The sequence below is a fragment of the Protopterus annectens genome, chromosome 1.part1 (assembly GCF_019279795.1).
Source record: "Protopterus annectens isolate FY-2018-M chromosome 1.part1, PAN1.0, whole genome shotgun sequence".
NCBI lineage: Eukaryota > Metazoa > Chordata > Ceratodontiformes > Protopteridae > Protopterus > Protopterus annectens.
Genome location: NC_056726.1, coordinates 932,561,429 through 932,576,430, shown reverse-complemented (window position 1 = coordinate 932,576,430; position 15,002 = coordinate 932,561,429).

The window sequence follows — 15,002 nt, the reverse complement described above, 5'->3', positions numbered from 1 at the left end:
TACAGCTTGGCCCATACTGTCCCATGTGGATAGCTTGAGAGTTATGTAGGTGCTACAGAAGCTATAGGGCACCTGTATACATAAAGTAAGTGCAGATCTGTAGAGTATATAAGAGTACTGTTGCAAACAATATAGCCTATACTAGTAGTAATGGAATCTATTTCTCTCACCCCCACCCCTTATTTGCATCATTATTTATTATTGTTATACATCAGGTATAGTTTACTTTTAACATATGCTAATGTTATGTTGGTCCTTGTGTTTTATTATTGTTATGGATTACAATGGTTGCATACTAACATACCTTGTTGAATTACCTATATTGCTTGCCTTATGCTGTAACTGCTACTGGAATGCTATTACTATACTGACTGTAATCTCACTTATTGTTGTGTTCCATATGCTATGCAATGTTATGTTGCTGAGTTAATTGTAACATTCTGGCATGTTGTTATAACTAACTAAATGTTCTGTTCATTACTAACCTATACACTTTGAAATACCTCAACAACATAGCTCGACTGGGTAGGCTCATTCCTGGAAATCCATCTACCCTACTCCCTTCAACCATGGCTCCAGATCACAGCACATCTGGGACCCAACCTGTCGCTACTCCCTCTGCTGGTCCTGAACCACCTACAGGTGGAACTGCCTCATGGATGGGGCCCATCTCCTCTGGTTGCAGGCATGGAGAGGGAGTCATCATCCAGCAACAGCTACTAGGGATGGTGAGCAGGATTGTGCACTGTGGCTATGAAGGTTTCTTGTGCCAGATTGAGGGCAAAATGACCAACCTGGAAGGGCAAGGTGGTCCCTTCATCCAGCCCCCAGCACAGCCACCTTTGAGGCAATGAAGGAGCAGTGTTGACTGCCCATGGGTGGAGAGTTCAGTCTCACTGCTGCCGTCTTGATCACATGGCTGCCTGATTACACAACACCCTCCCCATCCAGGGTGCTTACCACCTCATGTGTCATACACTGCCCCTGTATGCTGTCTTGTCTGTCATGTCTGATTGCAAATGCAACTTTGTCTACACAACTTACCTTCCCTCATGTACCTATAGCCCTTCCCCAACATCCCACTCTCTCCTTAAAAAAAAAAAAAAAATGGACATCTGTCCCACAAAAAATATTGCCCCATACATAGCTCTCCTTTTCACACCCATGTCCACTGCACACACTTTAATCATTACATGAATCATTCATCACATTCATGTTGCCCTCTGAGTCTCCAAATTCCAAATTGTCTACAACCTGCACAGCTGTTGCTGTACAAGAAATGGAGGGCTATGCTCCTTTCCTACACCTGCCCTGCACATCCTTACCTGCCTTTCACAATGTTTTTCCCCCTTTTTGCCCCATTTCACCACTTTCCTATCACCCCTTTTTTCTTTTCTTTTTTTGGAATTAGTGTGGGTTTAAGCGGGGCTAAGAAGCGTGGTGCACCACTTAAACCCACATAAAACTGCTTAAAATTGCCTTAATCACCTTCTGTGTTCCTGACACTGTTAGGCACATCTGCAAAGTAATTATCCCTGCCAACATTTGAACCTGTGAGGCTGTTAACTATAGCACAGTGCATTAGCCCACTAGGCCACTCAGCTTTGAATTAAAGCAGGTGTTTCCATAAACATATCCTGATTGCCAATGACACACTGCTTGTACATATAATGGGAAAATTGACAGTGTACCTGGGACTTTGATGCAGATACCAAACCAGTACACAGCCAAATAAATAATGATGGATGTACATGAGGCCTAGGATATTAGGTATTGCTGACAACTGAATAGAGTGTTGCAGAATATCCACAGTTGTGTCACCTACTGTTGGTGCAGTTGTCACAAAACCTATTCTGTGTGTTGAAGTACTGGCAAGTCAGCACAGACTGAGGTTACAAAATCATAACAGACAGTTCGGTGTTACGTCATACCCCTCCAAACGCACATGCTAATGCCAATCTTGTGTAACAGACTGCATGCATGCACATATATCTTGCAAATACGCCCACTGTAGTATTGAATTAATAGCTTAGTCTGTTAAATTTCTAGCATGCTGTATATTTTGTTACCCACAGTCATGGGTTCAAATCCACTGTGTTGCACTTCAATTACATGCTTGTGAATATGACAAATAATGACTGAGTCCTGCAATTTAAACTGAAACAGGTTGCTGCTACTACATTCACTGCTACCCATCTTAGCATATCAAAGGCGAGTAGGTAGGGACACACTGGACAAATATGTATAAGCTACCTATATGTCACCTACCACTCTCCGATCGGCACTGTTGCATAATATATGTACCTTAAGCACATGCCTCATCTGGACTGTTATAGGTACCCTCACTCTGGTTGTGCTGTAACAACACAGCTAACACTGTTCCCTCATTGACACATACAGACTGCTGTCCTCCAATGTGTTTATACTTCCCAGTATGCCTCCTGGGCAAAACACAGCAGCTGCAGTCTGCAACATATGTGGCAGTATGTTTGGCTACAGACCTACCATACCTCACAACCACCTAGAACAAGGGATCCACACAACACCCATATATAAAGGGGTGGGGGGGCAAAGATCAAGCAACAGGGACATGTGTCAGGGTCTATATTATATTGTCGACAGCTGAAAATGTTGACTGAATTGTTTGACACCAAAATGTCGAACTACAAAAATAGCGAATGGCCAAAACACCGATTTCTTTCCAATGGAAAGAAATCAGTTGGCCAACAGCACACATAAACAAATATATTTAAGTGGGGGGCTTCACCCCCTCACCCCCCAACTAAATATTCTAACTCCAAGACCATACTACACTCATGGAAAGGGCAGGTGTCAGAGAACGGCCAACCGATTTCTTTCCATTGGAAAGAAATCGGTGTTTTGGCTGTACGCTATTTTTGTAGTTCGACATTTTGGTGTCGAACAATTCAGAGTCGACATTTTCAGCTTTCAACAATATAATATAGACCCCATGTGTCACAGTCTTCTCCTACAAAAATACACAGCTGATAGACCAGCAGCTACTGCATCAGCATGCATATTCTGATGCATATAAAGCAACATACATGTATTGGGTAATGAAAGTGCAACCCAGCTGTTCTGGATGCAATTAGCAGTTCTGAGCCACAGACTGGTGCACAGGCACAGGCAATCACCTTTTCATGAGCATTACCTACAAAAAGGCAATCAGCTGCATATCACAAGCATTATTTTTCAGGATGTCTGCACAAAAAGGAGTACAGCACTCTACCAGGTATGTAATAGAAGTCTCCATGTAAAGGAATGCAGATGGGAGGATGCAGTTATGGGGAATAGGGATTACAACAGTAGCCCTGTAGTACATATTTTGGAATGACATGTTGCTGATAGTCAGCTGTCCAGCACCTACAGGCTTCCCTGTCAACTCTGCCTGCTGTTATGTACATTAGAGCTTTGGCCCTCTGAGTCCCTCCTACAAAAGTCGGCTCTTGTATGACTATTGGATTGTGTATTAGACAGTAGTGACAGTAAATAATGCTGGACACAGCTGGTATATCCTATGATGTACTGTCATTCAGCTCCTCTCAGTCTATGAATGTCACACAGGAATAGTTCAGACATTGTACAGATGTCCCTGACTGTCCCTGATGCACTCTGGCTAGGTCACCATGTACTCGACATACGTATCTCATCGCTTGAGAGCTATGGGTAGCATACCTGGTGAACCCCTACAGCAGGACTTCAAGTCATAGCCAATAGTAGTGGCGGGACCCAGGCCTGACCTCAGCAACAGAGTGTGCATACTGAGCTTACAAAGTAAGTGAATGAATACAGTAACAAAAATTACTGTACCATAAGACTTTTCAGAGGGTTCCGGCATGTGACAGTGAGATTTCCCACAGTCTGAGAATGACCAATACGTAATGTCCAACTGTTTGCCAGACATCCACATTTTTCTGGCAGAAGGTCCACATATCTCAGGCACATGTACACATTCTGCAAACATCTGTGAACTGCAGAAGTCAGATGCCTACAGGGAAGATACCCAATAGCACATTTGCAGTGCTGTTTATCATTGCATTACACAGATGTTGCTGGACTGTCCCCATATACTTGTAGTAACACTCACCTATTTGTTGGATGGTGGCTTTATGACATGGTACTGGGATGTCACCCATAGGGGACACACCACAGTAGATGGCATTGATGGGAGTGGAGACATAACAACACACTCCGTCACAGCAAACAGGGCCATAACCAGTATTCATAGGATCATAGGATCATAGGAGGTTTCTAGCCTATTTGCCCTGAGGCCCTTATAAGCCTAGCAAAGAGTTTAGCCCATGTTTATACAAGTCAGCACCTGATGCCCCAGTCCAACAGGGACACAGGTGGAATCCCAAGGGTGCATTTCCTGTTTCCTATCCAGTTATCCAGGTTGCGCTTGAAAAGGGGTAAAGAGGTACACTGCTTGACATGGAAAGGGAGTCTATTCCACAGATGGGAGTGTCTCTGGGACACAAATCTGTCCCACCAAGTCCTGTTGATGTCACAGACAAGATTGAGTGTGCGCGTGCAGGTTGCTTGAGTGGAGCTTGACTTGTGGATATGCAGCAGTTCCATCAAGGTGGGTCTGTGATTGCCTTGTATGCCAGACAGAATTCACCTCTGAGGAGTCTGTACGAAACTGAGTAGAGGGATAGGGATTTTAGCCTGTGTATGGTAGATGTTTGAGGCCCTGGATTCTTCTGGTGAGGAACCTCTGTGGTCTCTCCAGCTGTTGCATGTGCTATGCAAGGTACATGCCGAAAGGGGCATTGTACTCAATAATGGGCCTTAAGAGGGAAGAATACAGGGATATTATGATCTACTTGTCACTGGATGACATACCCTTACTGATGAGGTGGGCCATGTAGAAGGCTTTGCATACAACAGAAGCCAAGTGGTGGTCAAAAGTCAGGTTGCTATCAACCCGTGTGCCCAAATCCCTCACGACTGATTGCATGTTTAGGACGTTGTTATTAATGTGATAATTTGTGGGGACTTCACTCTCCCCAAAGGGGATGTCAATGCATTTGGTGGTATTCAGCTTGATGCCATATTTCTGGCATCAGTCATTTGTCTGAGTGAGACACTCTTGGAAGATGTCCACATCACTAGGGGATTTGGTGACAGCACCCAGCATGCAGTCATCTGTAAACTTGGTCAGCCATAGCCCACTGGTATTGCGCTGCACCTCTGAAAAGTATATCTCAAATAACAGAGGCCCCAAGACAGAACTTTGGGGTACACCACTTGTTATGGGTCTACTGGTTGAGGTGGCTTCCCCTATTTTGACTAGGTTGGTTCTATCAGTGTGCCAGTTTGCTACCCATCTGGTAACATATGGATTGCTGCCTAGCTGAGAGAGTTTATCTATTATGGCCAAGTGGGGAATAGTGTTGAAGGCTTTGGCCAGGTCAAGGTAGGTGGTGTGGAGTGTCCTCCCCTCATCCATTGCTTTTGTGACTGTCTCAAAGAAGTTGACCAAATTTAACAGACATGTTCTCCCCATGACAAAGCCAAAGTGTGTGGGATTGAGTGTTTGGAGGTTGCCAATGTCCTTGTTAATGAGGTCCATGATAATCCATTCCATGGCCTTGCAGATCAGGCTAATTAGGCTAATGGGTCTATAATTTCCCGGATTGGTGGATTTTCCACCTTTGTACAAAGGGATAACAGTGGCTGTCCTCCACTCAGCTGGGGCAAAGCCAGTACTCAGCCTTTGGTTAAATAGGGTGCCTAATGGTGCTGCAAGTTCATGTAGGATGCATCCTGGAATGTTACCAGGTCCCATGGAGGCTGTATTTTTTGCCTTTGAGAGAGCAGTGATGACCTGTTCCCTACATATAAGGGGAAGGGGACAGGTACTGTGGATGTCCTGATCTACAGATGGGGGGAGAGGGGTGAAGTTTTCACTGAATCTGCCAGCCAGCAAGTTTGCTATAGCTATGGCATTTGTGTATGTGATGTCCTTGACCACCACTTCTGAACAGATCTGGGTGCTTCCTTTGAGGATGTAGACATATCTGAAGAAGGACTTATGATTATCTGTAGTAGATGTTGCCATTTTGGACTTGAAGTTTGCTTTGGAGGATTTCAGTAGTGGTCTTATTTGCTTGTTCAGGCTAAGAAGACATTGTTTCCAATTGGACACCTGCTCCTTCTTGGTCTTGGACAGCAATTTTTTCCTCTTGTTATAGAGTTTATTTATTGCAGATGTCCATCAGACAGGTTTACTTATCCTTGCAGAGGAGGATGCAGTCCTGTCAGGTGTTCCTGATTCCATGCATCTATATACATGCTCATATAGTGTTCTGGTGTAGTTTTGGATATTGGTGCCATTCCTACAGAGGGGGCTGTGAAGCCTTTTATGCCATCCCTCAGGAGGCTGTAATTAACTTTGGATACTTTTTCATGCCTGACCCCAGCTAGATGGGTATTGTGTGAGATGGTGACTTCGAAAGTGACCGCTTTATGATGAGATCTTACCAGGGAGAGTGATACTGTAGGGATGCTGCAGTGGTTACTCATGTTGTTTAATACCATGTCCAAGGTATTTTCAGCTCTTGTGGGGGTATTATCTAGCTGTTCAAATATATTTGCATTGACAACATTGATGAATCTCTGGCATTTGTGTTCTGGCATGAGTAATTCTTCCACTCTATGTTTGGGTGGTAAAAATTACCCAGGATCAGGGTAAAGGGTTAAAGTCTGATAGAGTCGATCAGGTCCATATAGGTGAAATGGGCACTGTGAGTCAGATTTAGATGGCTGGTAGCTAGCTATGATTTGAACTGGGGTATTTTCAATGGTTAACTGCACCTTGAGTTTCTCCTTTGCATCATACTGTTTGACCAGCCTGGATGTGTGTATGTCTTTGATATATATTGAAACTCCACATCTTTTGGCTTTACTGCCCACATTTTGGGGTCCAAATGTATGATAGGATGGATGGCCATGTAAGGCTGGGGTGCCCTCCACAGCTGTGAACCAGGTTTCTGTGACTGCACAGATATCAGCATTTTTCAGGGTTAAGAATGCTTGCAATGAGTGCAGTTTCATGTTTAGACTCCTAGCATTTAGCAGCATGATCTTTAAGTTGTGTTTTGTTGACATTTTTTATGTTTGGTGTTTTAACCACATCACTTTTCCTAAAACAGGTGCTATAGGGAAGGCATGAACCTTTGCCAGAAGCCTGAAGCCCAGGTGAGGCTGATGCAGGCCATCTCTGGTAAAGCATCGTGGTCTGTCGATCATATCTTCTCAGGATGTCAGGTACTAGATCCCCCTAGAATGGCACCAGAAACTAAGCAAATTGTTAATGTCAATAATTTCCTGTTTGTACTGAGGCATTATTATGGGTGATGGCAGAATGGTGCTTAAGGCTACCGACATACCTGCCTGGGACACATAATCAGCAAGCTCTGTCATGTCTCTCTTCATATAGTCCAGGGGGGTACGTCTCAAGTCATTCACACCAACATGGATTATGACAGAGTCATAACAGTACCTGTTGTTGAGACACATCAGTGCATATGTGATATGGCAGATTCTGGCACCTGTTAGACAACTAACTGTGAATTTCTTCTTATCCAGCCTGGTGAGAGGCACATTTGTGTGTCTCACAATGGAGTCTCCTATGACTAATATGTTGGGATTACGTTGAATCCTTAGTGGCTGTGAGACACAGGTGTGTGGACTATGCATGCTATGTGGTGTGGATGGCTGTGGAGATCTTGTATGTTTTTGTCTCGGAGGTCTCCTTTGTTTGGGTATGTTTATGTTGAGAACCTTTACATAAGTGGGTGTGTATTGTGTAGGTGTGGGTGGTGTTTGAGGTGTAGTGATTGTGTTGACAACCTTTTCAGTGCCAGATATACTGGCTTGAGAGGGAGAGAGCATGGACTCTAGGTTCCTAAAGTAATTGCATCTCTCACAAATTGTTTTCCTACATGGTGGTATTAGATGACTGTCCATGTACATGAGGCAGTTGCTACAGTGAGTCAGGATGCCCATATCAACCAGACTGGCAGGAGAAACTGTAGGACATTGTCCATCCATATTTGTCAGAATCTGAGGGAGAAAGGCCAGGGAGACCTAAGGGTTGGGCCTAAAGTCTAAGTGCTTAAATCAAAAGTAAGAGGCTTACAATAGCACTTACAATTTAGTCAGGTTATAGACAAGCAGTAATAACTGCAACAGAAAAGATACAGTTGAACACTTTAGAGAACAAGCAGCAAGTAGCAGGAAAAAGCAAGATGAGCAGGAAAATGCAAGATATATTGCCACTGTGTTGCTGATAGCCACATACATACTGTGTTGATAGATGTCGGGTATCGTGGTAGTTAACAGAGGATAGTGCTGGCCAGTTTGGATGTGCAGGGGGTTTACATAGTGGAGAGCAGTGTATGTGGTCCTATGATGTATTCCCCTCTTGTTGTCTTTCAGAAACCATGTACAGTCGGAGGCACCCACATTTTTCTGCTGCCGAAAATGACTTTATCCTGCATGGCCTCAGACTGCATCACAATATTCTGCTATCCAGGAATCACCAGAATCGGGAGCAATATGCTGCACTGTGGGCTTTCCTCGTTGCATCAGTTAACCAAGTAGAGCTTCAGGAAAGAAGTTACGAGCAGGTCTGACACCAGGTGACCGATATGATAAATGCTGCATGGCAAAGGAATGCTGCTGTGGCCAGGGACCATGCTGCCATGGTGGAGGGGCTGTAGTAGAACAATCGCTCTCGGCCACAGAGGACTTCCTGGAAATCCTGGGATTAACTACCAGCTCCAAAGCATCCATCACCCCATACATCGTGGAGGTGGGTGGCACAGCTTCCACAACAGGGGAGTGTCCAGGTAAGCCTCCTGTGTTCATCACTGTAATACTGTAGCAGTCATTATGGCAGCCTCTGCATATCAGTACACAGATGTCAGGGCAATCTGCATGTTGGGGGTGTTGTTTATATCGCACAATCGTGCACACACATTCAGAATGTCAACAATGTGGGCAGTATCAGAGTTCCTACTGTACATGTTGATATATGGACAGATTATCCTGTAACAATGTCACATTTGTGTTTGTTGACAATATCTCTCCCTCACATTTCCATAGGTATATCTGGTGTGGCCAGAGGCCAACATCCTGTAACCAGTGAGTGTGAAATTGTTTTGGAATGGTTCACATTTACCCTAATACTTGCATGTTCAGTTTTGGAGGGGTTCACTGCAGTGCATTCAATCAGTAATTACAGTAGTGTATTTTCAGGACCTGTAACATATTTGCACTTATTTTTGTGAAGGTCTATGCAGCCTGCTGTACAGGGGCAATAGTATGATGAAGATGGGTGCACTGTGTTTTAGGTGTAGGTCCATCACATACACTGACATCGCTTATCTCACAGTTGTATAGTACTGGCAACATTAACCAGACATAGCTGCAGTGCAAGTTATTAAGGGCCTGTCTTGTCTCTGTATGTCATAGTCTGCTTGTGTGTTGTGCATGGGATCAGAAATACGATGTGGTATGTATAATGCAGTTGTGGCATCTCACCTCTATGTGTGTGTGTGTATGTGGATCAGCAGACATAATAGTACAGGTATTAATGTAGGTATGTTGTCTTCCTCCTCACAAGTGACCGTGGAGGTTAGAGTGTGTCCCCCTCACAATTTGTTGTCAGTGTGTGATGGTAGTGGCCATAGAGAGGCACAGGTGGGGTTGTTGGGGGTTGAATCTGTACCATGGGTTGACATCTCACTTCCTCCCCAAATGCCCCTGCACACAATCAGTAAGCTCACACGTACCCAGTCCCCTGCGGCCACAGATATTGGACAGTCAGAGTTTGGCAACATTGAACAGTAGGGTGTGGTAACTATGGCATCAGTCACTGTAGACACTAGGCATAGCCAGAGAGCTGATGAGGTCCCAGACAGGAAGACAGAGGTGCTTGAAGGAGGACTGCTGTCCATCCACCACCTGTCCCAGGTGTCACATCACGAGTCACTCGATGCATGTTTCAGTCTGTCATGGAGGCACAGGCCCATTCTGAATGCAACACCAGAATGGATGCTCAGGATGATGGATGTATCACTGTATGGCATTCGTGACTCCATCCACAACATTGGTGATGCCATGCATTGCTTCACTGATGTAGTGGACAGATGGTAGGGTGAGACATTGTCAGTCCTTAACCACACATCGTCTATGCTAGAACATGTGGTGGGATAAGGGCATTGGACACAAGGTCGTAGGTCAGCAACAACATCTGTTGAGAGTCCATGTGACCATGCACACTCACACTCCCATAGTGGCAGTACCTCCAGCACTACAGAAGGATGGGTACGGTCCACACTATTATGTGGCAGGCCATGGTCATGTGGTCCTGGATGGTCACAAACAGACACACATGACACCTCTCCATGGCCCAGCTGACCACCACCCATTGCTAACCCCCACACATGATGTCAACTGTTTGGCATAGCCTAGGTCTCTGGCACCCCCACACCACACCCTGTGCATGTCATGATACCTGTGCCACATCCCCACCATCCATACCATCAATGCAGGGACATGCAAATACGTGTCTGATGCACAGAGCGACTATAGTACATTAAATGACATTGTTTACTGTGGTTCTGTTATGCCATGACAGGTGCTGTCTACTCTCATGTGTCATGAGTACACATTAATTTGTTTATTCTTTTATTGCATGATGTTAAATTGGCAGAGATGTCACAAAATGACAGGTGTCTCTCAGAACTTTGTATATTTCTGTTGCAGTGGTCTGAGTGACTATGCTGTGGAGACTTGGTGGCAATACAGCAGCTCAAGATGGCATGGTAGCAAAGAAGAAATATGACGTCATCAAGGTAAGGCTTTACATATGCATGGTTACCTAGGTGCGTCTGTGTAGAGCAGTGTGTCAGGGTCAATAGGGCAGACAGTGTAATCCTGTATGCATACCCTGTGACAAGTCATGCCACCCTTGATACGTGTCATCTTAGTATTGTGTACCTACAAATGTAGGTGGTGGGAGATAGCATTTATGCCTAGGTAGATGTGGGCTATTTAGGGGCAACAGTTACTCACAGGGCCTTAAAATGTTTAATCATTGCACACACGTAGGCAAGACTTACACACTGCTGCAAGGTAGAATATTTACATACATACATACATACATACATACAGACACACAGTTGGTCTTTTTGTGATTATAACCCCTACCTATCTAGTATTATATACAATAGTACTACATACTAATCACATGTACTATGGAGCTTATGTGTTCTGAAAGTGTCTGCCAGTGATGTTAAGGGGGATGACATCAGCACAGCCTGTAAATGAGGCTAATATGGGAACAGCAGGGCCTGAAAATGTATAACCAATGCACACACATAGGCAAGACAGACACACTGCTTCAGATGGTATATTAACACACACTCACAGAGATGGCTTTTTCAAGATTAGAACCCCTACTTATCTAGTTGTAAATACTATAGTAATATGTATTAATCACATGTGCTATGAAGGTTATGTGCTGTGGGAGCATCTCCCAGTGCTGATAAGGTGCATGGCATCAGCAGGGCTTGTAAAGGAGGCCAATGGGGAGGTTGACAGGGCCTGAAAATGTATCATTGCATACAGATAGGTGATACAGACTCGCTGCTGTAAGAGGATATATTTACACACACACACACACACACACACACACACACACACACACACACACACACACACACACACACACACTGACAGAATTGCCCTTACTTAGAGTAGGACCCCTACCTATCTGCAAGACATTGGCAACCTTCAAACACTGGACCCGATCCAGTTTGGGTTCGTGAAGGGCCGATCTTGTCTCCTGAACCTGATTGACATCTTTGAATCAGTTTCCAGAGCTGTAGATGAGGGTAAGGCAGTCCACACAGCCTATCTGGACCTTGCCAAGGCCTTTGACAGAATCCCCCACTCTGGAATCATAGATAAACTTACTAAGCTGGGCATTAATCCCTACATCACTTGATGGGTTGCCAACTAGCTTACTGACAGAACCCACACTGTAAAAGTAGCTGACTCCAAATCCAGCTCCAGACAAGTGACAAGTAGAGTACCTCAGGGTTCAGTCCAGGGATGACTCTTGTTTAGCATCTACTTCTCTGAAGTACAGGCCAACACTAAGGGACTCTGGCTAACAAAGTTTGCAGATGATTGCAAACTGGGAGCCATTATTCAATCCCCAAATGATGTTAATACTCTACAAAAGGGCCTTACAGAAACAGATGATTGGTGCAAGAGCTATGGGCTCAAGCTCAATGCCAAGAAGTGTATAGTTATCTGCTTTGGGAAAAAACATGTACCCGTGCATTACCACATAGGTTGCAGTACACTAAACACCGAAAGTGTGAAAAGAGACTTAGGGACACAGGTGGACAATGGTCTCACCTTCAATAACCACATAGCCACAACAGTCAGAAAATCCTTCTATGTGACACACCTCATCACTAAGGGCTTTTCATCTTGAAAATAGGAGGTCATTGTTCCACTGTACTCATCCCTCATTAGACCCATTATAGATCACAATGCCCCATTTGGTATGTACTTCTCAAGACATCTGCAATAACTGGAAAGGCCGCAGAAATACCTCATTAAAAGAATCACAGGCCTAAAGCAGATGCCCTATGCTGACTGCCTTAAAAAACTCCAGCTATACTCTGTCGCATATTGTCTGCTCAGAGGTGATCACTGCTTAACATACAAGGCCATGCCAAACCAAGAGCTGTTGGACATGCTACACTTAAAGAAATCCCAATCTCTCAGAGCCACATGCTCTGGGGATATAAACCTTGTCATCACAATCAACAAAATATGCTGGAGGGATAGGTTCCTGACCCAGCGACTCCCCAGACTCTGAAATAGACTGCCCATACATGTCAAGCAGAGTGCCTCTTTGGCCGTCTTCAAAAGGAACCTTGATGATTGGATGGGAGAAAGGAAATTCACCCCAGGGATTACATCAGTCACCATGCTAGACAGGGGTCCAGGGAAGTAAATGGTGTGACAATAAATAGACAGGGAATTGTTATGGCTAGGCTTGTATAGGCCCTAGGGTTGATAGCCTAGTACCAACCTATGAACCTATGAACCTAGCTATTTGTAGACACTATAGCACTATGTGCTTATTGCATGTGGTACGCCACTTATCTGTTTTGAGAGTGTCAGCAAGTGCTGTTATGATGAATTACATCTGTAGGCCTTGTAAAGGAGGCCAATTGGGAGGTCAACAGGTAGGCACATGGCCTTAAAATGTTAAAACACACACTCACAGAGCTGGCCTTAAAGAGTGTACAACCCCTATCTATGTAGTTATGCACACTATAACACTATGTACTTATCACATGCACCACACAGCTTATGTATTTCAAGAGTTATCAACCAGTGCTGTTAAAGTAAATTACATCAGCAGGCCTTGTAAAGGAGGCTGATGGGGAGGATGACAGGTAGGTACAGAGTCTTAAAATGTATAACCATTACACAGAGATAGTTGAGGCAGAAACACTGTTGCAAGGGTGTATATTTCTAAACGCACATACACAGTTGCCTGTTGCGAGATTAGAACCACTACCTATCTAGTATGCCATAGAGTTTATCTGTTTTGAGATTGTCAGTAAGTGCTGTTAAGGTGGATGACATCAGAAGGCCCTGTAAAGGAGGACAATGGGCAGGCTGGCAGGTAGGCTTGGGGCCTTAAAATGTATGACCATTGCACAGAGATAGGTTAGACAGACACACTGCTGCAAGGAGATATATCTATACACACACACACACACACACACACACACACACACACACACACACACACACACACACACACACACACACACACACACACACACACACACACACACACACACACACACACACACACACACACACACACACACACACACACACACACACACAAAACGTGGCTGAAGTGAGATTAGAACCCTTACCTACCTACTATCACACACTATAGCTTCAGTAGGTATTGCACATGCAACTGGTTAAATCTCTCGTACACATGGCTGCAGCCACAGTACTTGTGGACTATGCAAAGTGGCCTTGTATTACACAGCATGTGTTTCCTGCAGAGTGATCCTGTTTATGCTGTTAGTGTATCTAGTGTCCTAGCAGTGGGGTGCATGCTAATACCTCTACTGTGTGTGTACAGGTACCTGTTCCACTATGTTTGCCTGGTTCCAGTTTGCTAGCTGGACAGTTGGCCATTGACAATATGGCCTGTCCAAGTCCTGGATTGATGCCATTGCACATCACTCCACCTGCTAACCATTGTCTGTCTACAGGGTGACATTCCACATGCAGAGGGTTCTGTGCTTGGGTGTTTCTGTCATTATGCGGCCTTGGTCTGTTACCATCAAACATTTGTTGTGTGTGTAGATGCAGATAACCTCAGCATCCTGCATGTATGTGTGGACATTTGTACATTCCCATACACATATACATATGTATGTGTATTTATATATACCTAAGGGATGTAACTGTAGCTGTGTGTGTATATGACTGTGTTATACAGATATATGTGGAGGATCTAAATCACTCTACACCTTTATGTAACTTACTCTCTCTTTCTCTCTCTCTCTCTATGTGTGTGTGTGTGTGTGTGTGTGTGTGTGTGTGTGTGTGTATACACACATATATATATATATATATATATATATATATATATATATATATATATATATGTATATACATTATCTGTGCCACATACTGATATATTGGGCAATCATGTATGAAGGGAATAAGGTGAGACATATATATATACATAGTAGTGCACATGCATGTTTTCATATACCATTTCCTCAGGCAAATGAGGAATCAGACATGGGCTTAAGTTAGCTAAGTGTAAGAGCATGCCCAGTGTGACTATTAGTACTTACCAGGTGACTCCAGGCCAAACCTTCCTGTACGCCAGTCCAGAA